This window comes from Carassius auratus, unplaced genomic scaffold, assembly GCF_003368295.1.
Source record: "Carassius auratus strain Wakin unplaced genomic scaffold, ASM336829v1 scaf_tig00012264, whole genome shotgun sequence".
Lineage (NCBI taxonomy): Eukaryota > Metazoa > Chordata > Actinopteri > Cypriniformes > Cyprinidae > Carassius > Carassius auratus.
In genome coordinates this window covers 52220-67053 of record NW_020524277.1, presented here as the reverse complement: position 1 = coordinate 67053, position 14834 = coordinate 52220, and the positions used below count along the sequence as shown (strand labels likewise).

The following is a 14834-nucleotide window of genomic DNA, read 5'->3' as shown; positions in this document are numbered from 1 at the left end:
TTATGGTGCCCAAACCCGTATGACTTAGAACAGTGACCGCGAACATTTTGTTTACTTCAGTTGCAGCCATCATTACCAAGCGCGAACCATTGACTTGAATGAGAATGAGAATAGGGCTGGGCGATATATCGAATATTTCAAATTCAAGCATACTTTCCCAAAAGAACGCGCCCAATGTCCAAAAAAGGAACCTGTAACTGCTGACTGCTCTGCGCCCCTCTACTACGAGAGCTTAATGATAGCGGTTGCCAGATAACAAGAGTTTAAATCTCCGAATCAGAGCTCCACTGTTACAAGGATACATTTTATGCCCGGTGTTTGCTTATTTTAAGCAATCTGGCAACCATGCACACGTGCTCACTCCTCATTGCGGAAAAGCCGCCGACGATAATCTGAAAACACTAACAAGCTGGAATTGAGCGATCTAATGAAAGCGTCGTTCAGCCAGTCTGTGTTCTGTTGTGAGATCTCAACTGTACTGTTTGCATTTGTGATCGCAAAATAAATGCACTTACTCGACCGCTGATGTTTGAATAGAGAAACATAGGCTATGGCCATTTGGAATTACTATTGGGGAATTTCACTGATATGTTTCCATAATATAGACAGAGAGAATGCAAAAGTATTTGGTATTCATTTATATTTATTTATATATAAGAAATAGCTATGTGCTTTTTTTTTTTTGGCCATTTGGAATTACTATTGGGGAATTTCACTGATATGTTTACCAGTTTCCATAATATAGCAGGGCTCCAGACTAACTTTTTTCACTAGGAGCACAGTGGCCCCCAACTGAAATTTTAGGGGCACAACCAGAAAATTTAGGGGTGCACACCATAAATCAACATGCTAACCAAATCTACTAATTTCCACTGTATTGCTAATAAATACTTTAATAGATGCAGAAATTACAATGTGCTGTTTCAAATTCAGTGTCACATTTTATTCTGCACTTTTGAAGATGCAACAACAAGGTAAACTGACAGCACCATCGCTGTCATGACAGTACAAATAGTAAACAAAATTCCATACACTCAGAATAAAAAATGTGCATAGTAAAAAAGTTTGTGTGCATGCTGTATCGTTGTTGTATGTTTCGTTAAGTTTTAAGCCGTTCTTCCTTTGAAGGTTGAGCTGGCTTTTGTATTTGGTGAAAGGTAGTTCTAATGCTTATAGTACCTCAGCCATCTGAATTCTTACAGCCAGTCTTCTCGAAATGGTGAGTGTGGACCAGGGCCGGCCCTGACCAATTTGCTGCCCTAGGCAAGATTTTACCTGGCGCCCCATGCATCACAGCCCATTTCACCCTGTCATTGTGTTCATGCTTTAGCGCATATATATATATATATACATACACACACACACACACACACACACATTACAGCAGAACTGTTTCCAACACTCATTATAAATCATCATATTAGAATGATTTCTAAAGGATCATGTGATAGACTGGATGTCACATGTGACACTGAAGAATGGAGTAATGATGCTGAAAATTCAGCTTTGCATCACAGAAATAAATGATAATTTAAAGTATAATAAATTGAAAACAAATTATTTTAAATTGTAATAATATATCACAATATTAAATTTTTTCTGTATTTTTTGATCAAATAAAGGCAGGCTTGATGAGCAGAAGAAACTTCTTTCAAAAACATAAAAAATAGTAATGTTTCCAAACTTTTGGCCTGTACTGTATCCCCCAAAACTGCACAACTGTAGAGTAAAACATTAATAAAAAAAGTGATAAAAAAAAATGCGTCTTAAAACTGACATGATTGTACAAAATCACAGTCTGGGGACTCAGAACTCAGAACAACTGCTAACATTAAGTTTAAGGTAAAAATAACTGCCATGAAATTATAGTATCTTACTCCTATGCAATAAATTGTTCTTTCACTACATCTCTTTACCTCTGTCTTTATCCTGTTCTCCTCTTTTTGGCACTGTATCTATCGCAGACTGTGCTCATTTATAATGTGTCATGTAAATTCGGCCTTCCGTCACAATCAGGAAACTTTCACCGTGTCTAGAACTGGCGTGAGCTGCCAGGCCCGTTTATACGAGCTGTGTGTTAACAAAAGCAGTGCTGTCTACATTGGATGCGGCGTCGGGCATGCTACACAACAGATTACCAACAACTGATCGTGCGCGCGCTCTGTTTCTGACGCACTTCAAGCACTCGATGGGCGGGGGAAGATCGAAGAGCCAGACTTTTTTTTTTTTTTTTTGCTTTATTTGGAAGTGTTTCGAATTAATGGTTTTTAAATAGTAGCCTATTATAAAAAAAAATATGCAAAAAAAAAAAAAATATTCACTCGTTCACTCATTCTGGTGCCCCTATGGATGAGTGGCGCCCTTAGCATTTGCCTATACAGCGGGCCGGCCCTGGTGCGGACTTTTTTCGCCACACCAACCTCTGACTCTGAATCATCATCTGACGGTGACACTAGACTCTGGCACTGGTACACTAGCCGCAGGTCGGAAGAACGAATCAATAGTTCGCTTGCTCATAGCTCAGACGCACGCACATATCAGGTTGTGATGATATTTGTCACGGTTTCCTTCCCACAGATGTTTACGCGCGCTCAATTATCTCTAGGCCCCTCCCCCTCCACACATTTTAGCCACTTACAGTGGCCATTCCCTATTCTTCTTACACGCATTTGCCGCCTCACAGACAGGCATCACTCAATGAGACGCGTTGTATGCGTCTCATTGAGTGATGATGTGTGCAATCATCACTCAATGAGATGATTGCACGTATGTGTGCAAGTGTGTGTGTGTTTGAGTGCGTGTGCAAATCTACTGGTCGCACATGTGCGACTGGATGTAAAATTCAGTCGCACACTCTCAAAATTTGGTCGCAAAATGCGACCATTTGGTCGCAGTCTGGAGCCCTGCATAGACAGAGAGAACAGAGACTGTACTTAATTTGCACTGCTTCAGTTACATATAGGCCTACATGTATTCATTTAATAAAAAGCAGTAAGTGATCTCTTGGTGTAGATTTTTTTAAACTGCTTAAATTAGCTGTTTAATCTAAATAGTTTTTTATTTTTTTTATTTTTTATTTTTTTTTAAATGGGCAAAAGAAAATCATGTTTTTTTTTATTATTTAAATGCAAATGCAAACATATATAGAGACATATCGAATATCGTAAAAATGTTGACAATATCGAGATTTCATTTTTTTTTATATATCGCCCAGCCCTAAATGAGAATATGAGATGAAACGCAGGAATAGTGTGACATCCGTTATAGACGTCACAGGTTTTTTTTAATTAAGGAAGATAGCCTTCGTTTGTATGTAGGCCTAGAAAATGTATATATTTACAATACTTACTTAAATATAATTAATATTATTTTATCGCTTTTGTATTAGTAGTTTGAAGAGTAAAAACAAAAAAATTGGTCTGTCTTAACGCAGATTTACAATCGGCAAGTCGTTCGGACTAAAATAAAAAAAATAATAATAATAATTGAGTCGGTCCTAAATTGACAGGGTCGGTCGGGTTACGGCAAACAAGAATATTTTTAAGGATGGCCTAAAAGGACAGAAATGATCATTTCTCTGTGAACTACAACTGTTTTTTACACCATCTCTTTAACACGTACAGCCGAGGAGGAAGATATTACAGCAATGTGATATCAGTCCATGAGTGGACCATAGCTCTGCAGTGAAATATACCTGATGTCAAAACCGCCTGTTCATGACAACAACACACTGTAATAAATAATATCATATAACACTACCATGATTCACACTGAAAGAGGACACTGGGCCAGCACATATCAAATAGCATACTTGTGAACTAAATGCTGTTGGGTATTTACATCAGTGACATACACATGCGGTATTAGAGAAATGGAAAATTAACATTTCAAAGATCAAATCGGTGAACAAAAACAGCTTAAAGCATAAGCACAGAATGAGCTCATGTTCACTGTACAGTCCTGTTAATCTGCCACCGCTCAGACAAACACACAGTCCCACACCTTTGGCTGAGATGTTTCAGAGTCACTGCACTTTACGCACTTTTACGCACTGCTTAAAAAAAAAAAAAAAAAAACCTGCACTGCTTTTTAAATATCTGAAAGTACACTCTTAACATCGGTCAGTGAAGCATTATATGATAATCAAGTATTATTTAATGAAATAACTTTATTAATTAGAATTAAAACTTGGATAACGTACGAATGCATAGATATTTTAAATGAACATTTGAACTAGGGCTGGGCGATATATCGAATATTAGCGATAGTATCGGTATAATTTTGACGACGATGTAAAATTTGAATATATCGGGAATATCGAATCAAGCATACTTTCCCAAAAGAACGCGCCGAATGTCCAAAAAAGGAACCTGTAACTGCTGACTGCTCTGCGCCCCTCTACTACGAGAGCTTAATGATAGCGGTTGCCAGATAACAAGAGTTTAAATCTCTGAATCAGAGCTCCACTGTTACAAGGATACATTTTATGCCCGGTGTTTGCTTATTTTAAGCAATCTGGCAACCATGCACACGTGCTCACTCCTCATTGCGGAAAAGCCGCCGACGATAATCTGAAAACACTAACAAACTGGAATTGAGCGATCTAATGAAAGCGTCGTTCAGCCGGTCTGTGTTCTGTCGTGAGATCTCAACTGTATTGTTTGCATTTGTGATCGCAAAATAAATGCACTTACTCGACCGCTGATGTTTGAATAGAGAAACATAGGCTATGGCCATTTGGAATTACTATTGGGGAATTTCACTGATATGTTTCCATAATATAGACAGAGAGAATGCAAAAGTATTTGGTATTCATTTATATTTATTTATATATAAGAAATAGCTATGTGCTTTTTTTTTTTAATGGGCAAAAGAAAATCATGTTTTTTTATTATTTAAATGCAAATGCAAACATATCGAGATATATATCGAATATCGTAAAAATGTTGACAATATCGAGATATAATTTTTTTTATATATATCGCCCAGCCCTACTTTCTGTTGACAATTTTATGTTTGTGCCACTCACTGCTTAATAAATACAATTATGTTAACTTTGACTTAGTTGTGATATCCCCTTTTTTGCATGAAAGTTTAAAATTAGCATATATTAATGCAGTATGAACAAGAATGTTTTAATGTAGACCTATAAAATCATCATACTGGTGTGATTGTATGCATCAAAGTTTTAATTCAAGGCTAAGGCAAAATATCGAGATATATATCGCGTATCGTGACATGGCCTAAAAATATTGCGGTATTTACAAAAGGCCATATCGCCCAGCCCTAATTTGAACTGGACTGGTGGTGGAGCTTTGTTGGTCATTCAGTGATTCTGTAAAAAAAAAAAGGGGGGGGGGCCTTACAATAATACTTATAAGATGATAAAAATAATAATACCATTTCTAAACACATAAAACACACTAAGGATTAGCGAGCTACTGGATTCATGAATATTAATCAGGTTGTGTGTGTTCACTCGAAATGATTTGCTGAAATCAATATGGGAACGATAATAGTTGAGCACCAGCCAATGAGATTGTCGTTGCACATTAGCTTCGCCGACTACCCAAAAACCTGACAGTTTTTACAATGTTACAAAAAACAACATAATAGGAACTCAATTATTTTGATAGGAAAATACAACAAAGTATATCGTTTACATGTAGCGCATCAATTCTGCATGTATGAAAGAGTCTCTCGCTCTCACCGAAGCGACGCCGAGTGGTGCGCCTTTACAGTAGAGTTTACGGTATGTCAAACACAGGTACGCTCTGCATCCATTGAGATTAACAGAAGTAGGGCTGAAACGATTCCTCGAGTAACTCGATTACAAAAAATGATCGAGGCAAATTCCTCTGCCTTGAAGCCTAAAATCTCACGTCAGGTTCTTTCGCAATGATTTTTTTAATGTGACACAAAGCGTTTACGTCACCCACAAAGCGAAAGGAGACACAATCGCTGTGTCCGAAATCGCATACTGCAAGGAGTCAGCAGTGTTTTGATTTGGGGGCGCGGGCAAACCTAAAGAGAACGTTATGGCATGTGTCCATTGCAAGATAGAGCTGGCATAACACAAATAGGGCCCTATGATTTCCGCCATGCAGAAAACGCGGAGGGAATCGCGGAATCCAGTCATAAAAACGGAATTTACAGTTTAACGCGGAATGGCACGGAATTCGCCAAATTTTGAATGAATTAATCAAAAATAGGTCATTGCACTTACTTCAAATCACGATATGGACTAATTAGAGCTGAAGATCTTCGCCCGAACCCGATGGGACCCGTCGGGTTCGGGCTTAATTTCTATCATCTTACGCGGGCTCGGGCTTGCGCTCCGGTTTGCGAGGTAAACGAGCGGTCATGTGATGTGTTTCGATTAGCGCGAGAAAGTGTAACGCTGAGCAGGAGTAATGGAGGCTTGCCTCTGGTGATTACGTTTTGGTTGCACCAGCAACTAAAGGAAAGTCTGAGGTGTGGAAAAGTTTTGACCATGCTTATAATGAGAATAATGAGTGAATAATGACGCACCATCAGTGAGCGCAGGAACACGCTGAAGACATCTACAGTGGATTCAATCATTTTCCTCCACAAAAACATGTAGACCTAGCCTAATCTCTGTGAGTAAAGGTTTTTCAAATGATAACTAAATATTCATTGAGTCTTAAATGCATAATGTTGACAGAGTATTTACGCTAATTTTGGCATTATTCTTTTATTAAATAAAGCAAATCTGGCAGAGCCTTTATCTTAGTTTTGTTTTTGCCAAATACCCATCTTAATTTAAAATTTATCTTAATTTTTTTTTTTTAAATGACTCATTTTTATTGGTGCGTTGATCTATTTATAGGTTAAATAAGCCTAAGTCTAAATCTATGCTGAGATGTTACGATGTCACAGAGGACTTATTTTATTTCTTTATTCCAACTTCCAAGTGGTCTAGTCTACGTTAGTTATAAGTAAATTATGTTAAAACATGAATAAATTACTCATTGTTGACGAAAGGCAAAAGAGCTGTGTGCGTGCGCACATTTGAATAATGTCGGGCTGTAAACGGGTTCGGGCTTTAAAAAAGCTGTCAATCAAAATGTACTTGTCGGGCTAGGGCCGAAACCTGTCGGGCTTGGGTCCTGTCGGGCCTAACTTTTAAGGCCCAATTACAGCTCTAGGACTAATATCTGTAAATATTAAGCCGGAAAAGTCTATTTAAATATGAATCCTGCATGTTCTGCGAGTCTCTGTTAATGGAGCAGAAGCGCGTCTTCCTTTATCACGCACACAGCACACGTGACACTCGCGGTAGGGCTGCACAATGTGTCGTTTAAGCATCGATATCGCGATGTACGAATTCGCGATTGCCACATCGCGGGATGTGCGATGTAGGCTGTCGTAGTTGATCCGTTATTCATTAACTGTACGGGCAGCTGCTCCCCGGCCCTTGACGAATATGATTTGCGGATTAATTGAACAGTTTAAGTCCTGTCAGTTCAACAGAGGGCATATAAGAACGAGCAGAGAGAGAGAGAGAGCAGTGGAGCACGAGAGAGAGCGTGCGCAAGAGCGAGAGAGCGTGAGAGAGAGAGAGATAGAGAGAGCCCCAGCTGCGCGCACACGCTCAACTTCACCATCTTCAAACAACACAAGCGCTGTCTTGCTCTCTCCCTCGTGCATATTAATCAAAATCAATTGACACGATGGTGTCGAAAAAAAATTATAATTCTGTGATGACATGTTTTCTGTGTTGTCAAATCTTGTGCGATATCCTAAACTGCAGAGACAATTACACAACGGATGCTGTACACGTCTGATTCGCGAACTAATGATTCCTTTGAACCAATTCAATTTAATGAATGGCTTAAACAACTGACCTGTCAAACACTGAACTCATGAGACGTCTTGAATTGGTGTATTTAAAAAAATCTGTAACGCTTTACAATAATGTTCTATTTATTAAACTATTGAACTACATTATTTAACATTGACTATTACTAAACTGAACTTCTACAACATTGTTAATTTCAACATTTAGACTATAGTAAGTTCATGTTAGTTTATGTTAACAATTCAAACTATATCCTAAAGTTACAAACAAATAATTTACTCTAATTTAAATAATACTCTGATGTTTAAATCATTTAAAATGAGAAATGTAAGTGTGCTCACGCCATTTTTGTTTGTAAGAAAAAATTAGATTAGATTTCATATCGCAATATATATCGCAGAAAATAAAATATCGCAATGTAATTTTTCCCCAATATCGTGCAGCCCTAACTCGCTGTGATTTCAGCGTCTTCTGTCTCAATAAATAAAGACGTGAACACATGAACAACATCTCCAGGACTGCTCTGACAGTCACTTCATGAGCATTTTACCGTTTGATTTGAGTAAAACTAGCCTCACATCACATACACAGAACTGTAAAGGTACGTCAAACCGTCAAAATAAAAGTCCGGTTTAGTGTATTTGCCAGATGTGTATTACTATTAGTCAGCAGAATGTACATAGCCTACTACAAAAAAAAAAAAAAAAAAACATTATTTTTTTTTAAGGTTTAAATCACACAACATTTCTGTCATGCTTTTTTTTTATAGTAAATCCCCTTTGTTTACCAAAAAGTTAAGTTTGCTTAATTTTCAATAATTAAAAGATAAATTAAATTAATGTTTTATGTGTTTAATGTTTAAGGTGCATCTCAGTAAATGCTTTATTTAAAACCCCAACTGAATGGCACTTAAATGCACTTAATTCATCTGTCAACTTTGTCCTTGTTCACATTACAAGTACAGACAGAGAAACAATGGATACTAATTAAACGTTATGCTAATGATGCCCCAGATGATGCTAACCCTGAATCAACAAACAGAACTAACAAATATTGCCACAAGTGTGACTGCATCATATAATAATTATTCATTATTAATAATATTAATAATGTTCATCGTCTGGCTGACTACATCTTGCATTAATTTTTCTAAAAATCCTGTCATACGTGCACAAACTGAGTCACCACTTATAAGCTACTACTAAATATTATAGAAACATAATTTTCTGTAAAGTTGCTTTGTAATGAGTTGTATTGTAAAAAGAGCTATACAAATAAACTTGAATTGAATTGTTTATTTTTGATGTATGCATTACATTCTATGCATTTAAAAAATAAATAAATACATTTCTAAAAAAGGGAAAGTTAGTTGTTCATTTTAAGAGACCCAGGAGTCTTATTTTCTCTTGCATAATTAATATTGCACTTTAATTAAGCAAAAACACATTTTATCCGATTACTCGATGGAATTTTTGGTAGAATACTCGATTACTAAAATATTCAATAGCTACAGCCCTAAACAGAAGTATCATAGATCGCATGACAGAGAGAGAAACTCTCAGTCAGAGAGTGTTCGGCGAGTGAACATATATCTGGGCTAAACTTATACTTAGCCTCCAACTCACACACTGGCGAGTAAAATCAGAGAATTTTTTAGCCACTGTCTAGTATTAGAGTGAAGATTTAGTCGCATATGCGAGTGATTAACTCGCAATGTAGAGGGCTGGACATTATTTTACTAATGTGGGGTAAACTGTGTCAGGAGTCAGGAACAAGGAATAAAATAGCTAATACAGATACACTATTTGCTGCATATACTAGGGATGGGCATTCGATTAAATTTTCTTAGTCGATCGTCGGGAGAAATAATGATCGACTATCGATTAATCATTAATATTTTTATAATATAATTATTTATTTTTTATAATAAAAAAATGCAATGAATACAAAAATACAGCGTGTTTTTCCTCGGTGAGACCTTTATTACAAGATCAACTTGTGGCAGACAGTTAAACTACGTTCAGGCAAACCGAACATATATGCGCGTGCATATGCAGTGCTCTAAAGCAGCGGAACCTGCAGCTGCTAGCAGGCGTTCTTAAACAGAGACCTCATTTGTTCCAAAATAATAATAATGATAAAAGAATCATGTTAAACAATAACATTAAAAAAAACCATTATAATACTTAGATCTGACAGATTTTGTTAAAATGTAACTCAAAACTATCCAAGCCAGAAGAAAAGGCCAGATATTAGCCTTCCTAACAATTACGCTAACGTAACAAATTATGCTCCTTAAAGCCTCATGAAAAATAACTAACTTTAATAACTAGCATACAACTTCTGCACGAGTCTACGAATTTTTGCTGAGAAATACCGCATGTTGACATGATCTGGTGTCAGACGCGACCGCAACCATGGTGACCGTCAGTCCAGCCGCCGAAAACACCCACTCTAAGGGAACTGACGTTGCTGGGATGCACAGGTACATCATTTGAGTCGTGGCCGAGTTGTACTTAAACACCCCATCACAATGTTTGCAGTTAACTAGTTCGCTTTTTAAATCAAAATGGTCCCACGCCACACGTTACATCTTCATGATTATTCTTTGAAATCAAAACGGAAGATCACAAATAACCGAGTAGGGTGTCAAATATTGCACCCTGGTGGTAAAATATTTAATTGCTGCCACACAGTGAAATTCATTTAATTGCTTCAAGACTCACACTACGCAACGCAACCTGCATTAGATTAAAAAAAAATGCTTTAGATTAATCGATAACTAATTAACATGATCGAGGAAAATCTTAACGATCAATTATCGATCGTCGATTAATCATGCCCATCCCTAGCATATACTATTATAAATTATAAAATTAAGATCCCCCCTCACAACCAAAATGGCATTGTGTTGTAAGTAAAGTGTTTCAGAAGCACTGGGGTAAACTGTGTCAGTGAAAACCAACAGTAATAGTAGGTGTTTGTTTGTTGCATTTAAATTTTCTAGTTATATAAGCATTTTTGCTTGTTTTATGTTTGTTAAATGTGTATGTTTACAATAAAATACAAAAAAATACTGCAATTCCATTAACATGTGGTAGCAGGAATCCGAATATAAAAACAGAAGTACAAGTTTTTCCTCTTATTACTCCATGCTCAGAGTACCTAAATGACTGAATGAATAAAGTTTACCCCTCACTGAATTTAAAACTATAAAGGAAAAATACTACTTCCCCTCTTACGAGATCAAGGCAGTGCAACAGAACACTAAAGAGCAGATAACATTTGTGCCGTCACAAACATTTTCATCAACGATTTAGCAGGTTTAGCTTTTATTATAGAGGCACTCACTTCCTCACCTCACAGCATTGTGGAAATAACACACATTGCAAAATAACTCTTAAAAATACCACTAAATCAAAACAACAGCACGAGTACGGAGAATAGGCTTTTATCACACTTCCACATTCGAAAAGCATAAGTTTCATATAGTAGAGTAAATGTACATCATCTGCACCCCTGTCTCAACCGTTGTGCCCACAGCACGGGATTGTTGTGATTACTTATTATTATTATTATTTATTACTTTATTATTAATATAACATTTAACACTGATATTCTAACAGAGTATTGTGAAACCAAGGAAAATGGTTTCATGACATTCCAATGTATATTTTGAGACTTAAAAGGAGAGCGTGCAAGCTTAATGTGTGTGTATGCAAAATACTTCAGAGTCTGACCGCCTTATTTATTACAGAACTGCAAGAAAAGACAAAGCACATCACGCAAAAGAGCATTTCTGCCAAATCTTAAAATGTTAATTACACCCATTTTGGATTATTAAATTAAAGGTTTGGGGAAACGTTTTTCTGTATTTAACAATAATTCTCACATTTTTCATGCATTTACTTTGCAATACAATCCTCAATAAAAAAATAACTAGACTGACCATCTTAAGTCATATCCTTCGTGATTGAGTGCAATGATTGAATTAGCATTACACAAAACCAGCAGGTTAATCACCATATATATATATAAAGCGAGAATAAAGCATTAAAAATAAGATTTAAAATAAGTCCGATTATTCCTGAGCAGCAAGATGCTATTCAGTAATCTCATGACATACATGGTAGTGCATCAGTATAAATAAACAGTTTAATTATAGATGCTTATTGCAAAGTCCAACTAAGTTGCATTTTCTTCACAAAACTGGCGTCTGTCGATTGACAATCATGCAGGCGGAAATTCCTTTACATAAAGACCGGAGTCGCACTGATGACACGCAGAATGTGATAAAGAGTGCCATGAATGTGATGCAGGCTGTTCTGGGCCGTGCGCTGAAGATGTGCCCGCAGTTCAGAATGAAAACAAGTGGGCGCGGTTCACTGAGTCATTAATATAGCGCGGCGTCCTTGCTGATTGGCTATCCAGATTCCACAGTTTCCAGGAAACATCCCCGAGAACCTGCGCTTCGGGTCTTCCTCTGTGCCCATATAAGGAAGTAACACGTCCGTCCTCCTTCCCCCCTCATCCAATCAGAGCCCGCCAGTGACATTTGTGGACGTAAACATGAACAGAGAGAGAAAAGCAAGGAAGGAACCGGGCCACCGCTGTAAAAATGACGCATTAAGACACTGCCTGTTGTTTCAAACGGATCATTTAGTTTGTTAAATGAATATTATACTAATATTCTGAATTAATGCACTGTTAAAAATATTCCAAAGAAAACAAGTGCTCTATATTACCCGCAACACTTCGAATTAATTGCATAAAGAGGTGCGGCTTTCAGCACACCAATGTGTGTGAAATGATTTAAATAGCATAATCACAGAGTACATTATCATTCTCGAAAAAAAAAGATGACGAATATGATGTTCATCACTGCACAAAATGCACGGTAAAGCATGTGCGGAGAACGTGATATAAACAGTTATATAATACCCTGCAAGTAACAATAAGCAGCATTTAAATGCGGTGCACAGACTCGCTAAAGCGCAGTGTTATATAGTTGGCGGGTAACGTTATTTAAAAGCCATGGCATCATCATCGACAATGCGTTCGAAGAAAAAGTGGCGGCAAATGGCGCTTCTATCCACAGCCATTGTGAGACACACACACGAGAATGACAGCTTAGCTCAAATCTAACACCGCATCATTATTTATCTCGTGCTTTCCAGTTCATGTTCGCTACCAACGTGTGAACGGATCAGTTGTGTATATAATCTGTCAAACACATAGTAATTGTAAACCGGACGTGGCCTCCATATATATAAAAAAATCAGTCTATAACATCCGCTTCCTCTTATCATATAATGAAAGAACTGGGTTTCACTTTGTACACTAAGGCAAGTAAACAAAATCATATTTTTGTATACGGCAAATAACTGCACAGATCCTGCGAATAGCATGTTAGTGTCATATCCTATTTATACTTTCCCAAACTTAATAACAACATACAACAAATGGTGTATCGGTAATATACAGTTTACCAAGTAACATGAATTTGCGCCAAAATACCGTTAAGTTTGATTGGACGCACATCATCTGACGTCAACAACAAAAGACATGGGAAGTGTATCTTCCACCGTTTAAAAGTTGATCGGCACATTTCATTTTCTGTCCTACATAAGCTCCATTAACGTTACACAGTTTCATTAAGAATTGTTTTAGCAACCTGTCAAAACAGAAGCGAGACCCATTTTCGGGTCACGACCCACTGGTCCAGAGAAGTCAGATATAATGGGATCTGTTAATGTATGGAGCTATGTTAGTATGTGAAGCTGAGTGCTGAGATCAGACGCTCGCGAACTCCTCCTCGTTGCACGTCTTCCCACGATAGTATTTCATTACTCGCGGTGTTTTACTTCCAACGCACAATTATCACCGTTAAACGACGAGCCTGCTAGCGCAAATGCAGATTACAGTCGCAAAATCGCGCTACAATTTGACAGAACGACCAAAACACGATCAGAATGGGCGAGAAAAAAAAAATCTCCATCTTGAAGTCGATCCAACACAGCTGTTTTCGGGATTCTCCATTTTGGCTCCGCTCGTTTCCAGTTATTACGCACACGCACCGACCACATGTTTACATATAAAGAGTAAAATTAACAGCGAGTGTGTTTAAAATTGACAATATGACGAAATTAGCAAAATAGGTGCGACATCAGGCTTTCCGTATCGGAAAAGGGGGGGAAAACATCGCGTTCTCGTCCTCCATCTTGCCTCTCGATTTGTGTTCCTGACTGTGCAGGGTAAGGTTAGCCCGCTTAGCTAACTGTTTACCAATGAAACGCCACAAAACACACAAACTACATTCGCTCGTGAAACCATAACATGCTTGTTAAAATTCCCAATGAGCACGGAGAGGTGTTTTTTATTATTTAAACACGGCAACGGAAGCACGGCGGCTCGTCTCGTATCCTGTCCCTCGCTTACCAGGCTAGCGCGGCTAACACATCATCCAAATAACCCTAAAGCCACTAATTTCTATAAATCTCTCCGCCATTTTACCACTTACCGGATCGTCAGGGTCGGTTCCGGATTGTTTATAAGGACTTCTCGAAGAGCTAGATGGACTCCAGTGGCTTAAAAGTGCGCATTCGCTGCTATTTCATGGATGTAGTTTGAAAGTGGCGGTCAGAGGCGGTTTTGGACACGCTCTTACCCCGCTTGCTCCGTTCGGTTTGTTGTTCCGATCACTCAGAGAAACCGCCGGTATAGAGCCGCCACCTGCTGGACAGTGGAGGGATTGCAGTGAGCTCGAGACTGACGTTTAGAGGTCGAGGCCCTTACGTGGAAAATGCATAGTGCAGTAGACAGTCAGAAATGAACCATTTTATTATTAATAGGTAATATTTTCCATTAGATTAGTATTTCTGGGGCATTTTATAAGGTTATTATATCTATCTGTACATTTGTTAAATACATTTAAGTTGTTTTCTTATCAGAACACTTTGAGCTGTTGATTGTAAATAATAATAATAATAATGATAAAAATAATGCAAAAGTA

General features: G+C 37.6%; 1 protein-coding gene across 2 annotated transcripts in view; it reads right to left on the bottom strand.

The window, feature by feature from the left end:
- Positions 1–14545, bottom strand: part of LOC113073485 (cohesin subunit SA-2) — a 33057-nt gene extending 18512 nt beyond the window's left edge. For both annotated transcript variants that reach the window (XM_026246380.1, XM_026246381.1), the window contains exon 1: positions 14343–14545. The gene's annotated coding sequence lies outside the window, so the exon portion shown is untranslated. The remainder of the gene's footprint in view (positions 1–14342) is intronic.
- Positions 14546–14834: the final 289 nt, after the last annotated feature.